Source organism: Galeopterus variegatus, unplaced genomic scaffold, assembly GCF_000696425.1.
Source record: "Galeopterus variegatus unplaced genomic scaffold, G_variegatus-3.0.2 Scaffold7630, whole genome shotgun sequence".
NCBI classification, from domain to species: domain Eukaryota; kingdom Metazoa; phylum Chordata; class Mammalia; order Dermoptera; family Cynocephalidae; genus Galeopterus; species Galeopterus variegatus.
In genome coordinates this window covers 11,794-18,899 of record NW_007733741.1, presented here as the reverse complement: position 1 = coordinate 18,899, position 7,106 = coordinate 11,794, and positions in this window count along the sequence as shown.

Here is a 7,106-nt window from a genome sequence, read left to right as displayed (position 1 = left end):
AAAAAAAAAAAAAAAAAAAAAAAAAAAAAAAAAAAAAAAAAAAAAAAAAAAAAAAAAAAAAAAAAGGGGGGGGGGGGGGGGGGAGGAAAATTTAAAAACCCCAACTTTTTTTTTTTTTTTTTTTTGAAGCTCTTACAACGAGAAAATGGAGGGGACACATCTGGGTGGGAGGGGGGAGAGGGAGGAGGGAGGGAGGTTTTGGTGATGGGACACAATAACTAACTACATTGTATATTGACAAAATAAAAAAAAAAAAAAGAAAGAACACCAAATAGCCAATAAAAGCATGAAGTTTAATGTCAAATAAATACACATTAACAGTCAGATATAGTTATTTGGCTGTCATATTAGGAGATTATTTTTAAAATACCTGTTTATTCACTTAACAAATATGTATTGAACATATGCTAAGTGCTTCACATTACACTAAGTGCTGCATGTACAGGGGCATAAACTAGATTATGGTCCTTGTCCCATGGAACTTGCATTCTAGTGTGAGGAGACACACAAAACAATCATATAAATAAATACCTAACTACAATTATGACAAATATAATGAAAGAACCCACAAAGTCCACATGATTGCACTTATATGTGGAGTGTAAAAATGTCCAACTCACAGAGTAAAATGTTGGTTACCAGAGGCTGGGGGATACTAGGGACATGTCAGCCAAAGGACGTAAAATTTCAGTTAGAAGGAGTAAGTTTAAGAAATCTATTGTAGGGCTGGCCCGGTGGCGCACTGGAGAGTGCGCCGCTTGGGAGCACGGTGGGGCTCCCACTGAGGGTTCGGATCCCATGTGGAGACCGGTTCCCGCTCACTGGCTGAGCGCGGTGCGGGCGCAACACCGAGGGTTGCGATCCCGTTGCCGGTCAGTAAAAAAGACAAAAAGGAAAAAAGAAAAAAAAAAGAAATCTATTGTACATCATGGTGATTACAGTTAATAACAATGTATTATATATTTGAAAATTGCCAAGAGTAGATTTCAAGTGTTCTCACCACACACACAAAAATAACAAGTATGTGAGGTAACAACTTATTAAACAGCTTGATTTAGCCATTCCACAACATACACATATATTAAACCATCATCCTGTATACCACAAATATATGCAATGTTTACTTATCCATTAAAAAATTAATTTAAAAAACCCCCACAGAGTGTCATAAAAGGATAATATGTCTGAAGGTATTTGAAAAGCATTGGTAGCTAGTGAGGAGGGTTCTCTGAAGAAGTGTCCATTTACAGTGTCAGCAAAGATGCAGGGAAAGCAGTACACACACATCTCATGGGATTATTAATGCCTTTAAGAGGACAACCTAACCACATATTATAATCCATAAAAGTACACATTCCTTTTGATCCAGCAACAGCTCTTCTAGAAATTTATCTTGTAGAGTAAAACGTGTGCAACTTTGAGCAAGATTTTCATCATAAGGGCCGGCCTCATGGCTCACTCGGGAGAGTGCGGTGCTGATAACACCAAGGCCACAGGTTCGGATCCCATATAGGGATGGCCGGTTGGCTCACTGGGTGAGCGTGGTGCTGACAACACCAAGTCAAAGGTTAAGATCCCCTTACCGGTCATCTTTTAAAAAAAAAAAAAAAAATTTTCATCATAAGGTTATTTTTTTTTTTTTTTGTCTTTTTGTCTTTTTCCGTGTCCGGCAACGGATCGCAACCCTCGGTGTTGCTCCCGCGCCTCGCTCAGCCATTGAGCGGGAACCGGTCTGTATGTGGGATCCGAACCCTCGGGCGGGAGCGCCGCCGTGCTTCCCAAGCGGCACACTATCCAGTGCGCCACCGGGCCGGCCCTATTTTTAATGGCAAAAACTGTAAATAGACTAAATGTCCAACATAGGTTACAAGTGAGATTGACACATTCAAGCTGCCACTGAACGTCACATGTTGCATTAGAATATTTAACAATGTGGGATGTTCACAATGCATAATTATGACAGGAAAAAAAAGCAGCTCACAAACAAGAATGATTTTATTAGGAAAAAAAAGTCAATTTTTCTAGATGATAAAAGTATATGTAATTTTTATTTTCTTCTGTGCTTTTCTGTATTTCAAATTTTCTGCAATCAGTATTACTTTTGTGTTAAGAAAAAGTTGTTAAAACAGACACCTGGTGATAATTTAGAAACATAAGGGTGGAAGCATTTTGGAAAGAAGATTTAAGAGGCCAAAAGCAGAAAGGAACAGACGTTATAACTTAGAAGAATATACTACAAACCTTAGGCCACGTGGAAAAACATTAATATCTTTCTTATAACGATCACAAAACTGGTACAGAAACATGCAGTAGCAATGCTTTCAACTCTTTAAAATATTTGCTAATTATCTGCTTTGGTCTGAATGTTTGTGTTCCTCCCCAAATTCCTATGTTGAAAGTGATCTGCAGATTCAATCCAATCCCCATCAAAATACCAATGACATTCTTCACAGAAATAGCTGGTTAGCTCAGTTGGTTAGACTACGGTTTGTAACACCAAAGTTAAGGGTTCAGATAACCATACTGACCAGCCACAAAAAAGAAAAAAAATAAATAAAATTATAACTTTAAAATTCCTGTACCAGCCAGCCACCAAAGAAAAAAGAAAAATAGAAAAAACAATCCTCACATTAATATGCAACAACAAAAGACACCAAATAGCGAAGACAATTCTAAGCAATAAATAAATAAAGCCAGAGGCATAATACTACCTAACTTCAAATTATACTACAAAGCTATAGTAACCAAAACAGCATGGTACTGGCATAAAAACAGACACATGGACCAATGGAATAGAATACAGAACCCAGAAATCAACCACATACTTACAGCTAACTGATCTTTGACAAGGCACCAAGAGTATACACTGGGGAAAAGACTGCCTCTTCAATAAATGGTGCTGGAAAAACTGGACTTCCATATGTAGAATGAAACTAGACCCAGACCTCTCGCCATATACCAAAATAACTCAAAATGGATTAAAGACTCAAATATAAGACCTGAAACTATAAAAATCCTAGAAAAAACATAGGGGAACCACTTCAAGTAGTAGGACTGGGCAAATACTTTATGAATAAGACCCCCAAAAGCACAGGCAACAAAATAAAAAACAAGTAGGATTATATCAAACCGAAAGCTTCTGCGCACAGCAAAAGAAACAGTTAAGAGAGTGAAAGACAACCCACAGAATGGGAGAAAATATTTGCAAACTATGCATCCAACAAGAGTTACTAATACCAGAACATACAAGGAACTCAACCTAACAGTAAAAATATAATCCGATTAAAAAATGGGAAAAAAGGTGTCGGTGATGGGCCATAATAATCATATACATTGTATATTGACAAAATAAAAATTAAAAAAAAAAAAAATGGGAAAAAGAGCTGAGTAGGCATTTCTCAAAGGAAGACATACAAATGGCCCACAGATGTATGGAAAAATGCTCAACATCACTAAGCATCAGGGAAATGTAAACCAAAACCACAATGAGATATCATCTCACACCAGTTAGACTGACTATTGCCAAAAAGAGAACAACAAATGTCAGTAAGGATTCAGAGAAAGGGGACACCTCCTACACTATTGGTGGGACTGGAAAGTAGTGCAGCCATTATGAAAAACAGTATGGAGGTTTCTCAAACAACTACAGATAGAACTGCCATATGATCCAGCAATCTCACTGCTGGGTATATACACAAAGGAATGGAACTCATCATGCTGAAGGGATCACTCACTCCCATGTTTATTGCAGCTCCATTTATAATAGCTGAGAGTTGGAACCAACCTAAATGTCATCAATGGTGGACTGGGTAAGGAAAATGTAGTATATATACACAATCGAATACTACTCAGCCATGAAAAAGAATGAAATTCTGTCATTTGCAGAAACATGGGTGAACTTATGGAAAATTATGTTAAGTAAATAAGGCTTCTGATAATAATTGTTTAAAACACCTGTTTGTCCAGGATACTCAAAATATAGTTGAGTCTGGTCATCAGGTGAAATAATACTTCCTTTCCTATGTGCAATGCTAAGCATAGAATCTAACTCACGTAAAAACAATCAATTGTTTTGGTGCAAATTAAAAGTTAGGTGCAGGCTTCTGGTCAAGATGGCGGAATAGATGGTCCCCAGCATCACTCTTTCCCACAAATCAACCAATTTACAACTATGAAAAAGCAACAACAGCCAAGCTGGGGCCACTAGAGCTCAAGGGAAGAGTAGGAGAGATCTAAGGAGTTCATGAAGGCAGGTGAAGCCAAAATGAGAGAAAGAAAGGGTCGCTCCCACCATTTCGAGCCCCAGCCGCTTCCAGGATGGAGCTGGTGAGTGCACAGAGCAAGAGCTGGCAAAAGCCACAGCTGTACCCTTCATATGAAGGTTCTTGGAGGCAGCAGGTGAGAAGAGGGCCTTGGTGGCCCCCAGGTCAGTAGGACCACTCACAGGGTTCCTATGGGCCCACAAAGGAGAGAGAAGACACAGACAACTGAGAAAAGGAGCCACTCAGAGGCCAGTGAGTCATTGTAAGGGACTGACTCAGGGCTCGTCCTATGGGAAGTGTTTGGGGTGTAGGTGATGGGGGAGATGGGCCACCAGGGGTGCACTGGGGCACAGCATGGACAGCTGATCTGCCCTCCAATCAGTGCAGGCCCATTCAGTGGAGACAGGTCAGGAATATAGAACTGCAGGGCATGCAGTTTGCTGAAAAGTCTCAGGCCCAGACCAGAGTTTCCACAAAACCCAGGTTTACCAGTCCTCACAAGACCCAAAGGTACTTACAAGGTCAACAATTAAAACCTGAGCTGCACAAAAAACCTTCCCCAGGGAATCAGCAGCAAAGCAGAAACTTAGCTCAACCACAGGGCTCAAGTGCTGGTTCTCTTAGAAAGTTCCCTCATTTTAGAAGTAACCAAAGTACAACAAATTAGTTCCAGGATAGAGTTTACGAGGTGGGAACAGCAAATAATCCAATACAGAACTGAAAGAAAAAACGAAAATACCCACAGATCAGAGAAAAAGTTTGATATTAACCAGTAAAGGTCTCATACCATCAAGGAACACCTATAAAACCTAGAAGGACCAGAAGCCCCCTGGATTCTCAAGCCAGGGAGGGGGAAGGGTCGTGGACCTCAGCCACACCCCCCAATGACTGCACCCAGCTCAGCAATGACCACTAGGCACTGCTGGATATGCCCGGGCTCCCAAGATGGGGTGATGGGGGGCCAAGGACCTCAGCCATGCCCCCCCACATCATCAACCAGCCCAGGGATAACCACCAAGCCACCACAGAAAGGGCTGGAACTCCCGAGCCAGGGCGGTGGGGGGCCAAGGGCCTCAGCCACACACCCCCAACATCCTCAACCAGCCCAGTGACAACTATCAAGCCACTACTGGAAACACCCGGGCTCCAAAGTCTGGGTGGTGGGGGCCAAGGACTTCAGTCACACCCCCCTGACATATGCATCCAGCCCACCAATAACCGAGCTGATGCTGGAAGCCCCCTTGTTTCCCCTACCAAAATGAGGGGGGTGCCATGTGCCTCAACCATACCCTCCCCTCCTTCTTCCTCATCACACAGTATTTCACTTCTCCTTCCTTTCTCCCCTTCCCTGCCAACTGCTCTGCAACATCTTAGAATGTAAAAAGTAATGTTAATAAATAAATAAAAAAAAAAAAGTTAGGTGCAAACTAAGACCAGCCCTGATTTAATTAAGAGCAGAAAATATTCTTTTACAAACCCAAGTTTACATTCTTTAAATCTCATAGTGATTAGCAAAAACATGAATGAACCAGGAGAAACTTACGTTGAGTGAAATAAGCAAATAAGCAAAGCACAGAGGGATAAATACTGCATGTGCTCACTCATATGTGGGAGCTAAGAGAGAAAGGAAGGAAGTAAAGAAAGACCACAGTAATGCTGTGGTCTAACAGAAGGAGGGAACATTCCTAGGGCTACATACACGGTGGAGTGGGGGGGGATGTTGGGGGATAATTGGGTGGGGACAAGGGGTGCAAGGGTAATTTTTGGTGGTGGGTGTGCCCCCAGTGTGAATTTGGCCCTCACATCAGGGCAGGAGGCATGACAGTTAGCTTTGTATCTCATGAATAGTCTTAATAAATAAATAAATAAATGCCATTGACTGTGAAGAAAATAAATAAATAAATAAATCTCATGGTGAATGTTACAGTAAGTTTTCTAGTGTGGGAGACAGGGGCAGGGAGAGGGCAGATTGAGGTACTCTTAAGTGGTATTAAGACTAGGGAACCAGAAATGCCAGAACTCTCTTCCCTGACAAATCACTCCACTTGCAGGGAATACCTATTGATGGGAAGCAAAGTAAGCGTTGGCTGAGGACCAATGCAGAGAATTCTGATGAGACCTGGGCCGGACACAGCATCTGAGGTATCACCCCCTAGAAAATATAGCTAATCCATATCCTACTTGCCCATTCAAGTTTTCATTCCTCCTCTAAACTGCCTCTGAAGGGGTCAAAATAATGAAGATTGAATAGAATGCCCTAAAAATTCACACCTTACAAAAAAGGCCTTAAATTGTTCTAACCATTTGCTTTGTGAAACAAAGCATGGCAAGGGTAAGATACAGACGGCCAAGCCTATCTGTTCCTCTTGCAGATAAAAAATGAAAATTCTGATCCTCATTTTACAAAGAAGAAACTGATTTTGTTTTTCCTTTTAATAACATATTTTTTCCTATGGCAAAAATAATGTATGTTAACTGTGGAAAAATAAAATATAAAGATGATCAAAAGGAAAATAAAACCTGTCTGTAAATTTACAATTTAAATGTAATATCATATTTACCTATTCCTTTTTTACGTATATAAAGAAACACAATGGCCGGCCCGGTGGCGCACTGGAGAGTGCGCCGCTTGGGAGCGCGGTGGCGATCCCGCCAAGGGTTCGGATCCCATGTGGAGACCGGTTCCCGCTCACTGGCTGAGCGAGGTGTGGGCGCGACACCGAGGGTTGCGATCCCGTTTCCGGTCAGAAAAAAAAACAAAAAAAAAAAAAAAAAAAAAAAAAAAAAAAAAAAAAGATAAACACAAACTTGAACAGATTTGAGGGAATCTCTAGCAAACTAACA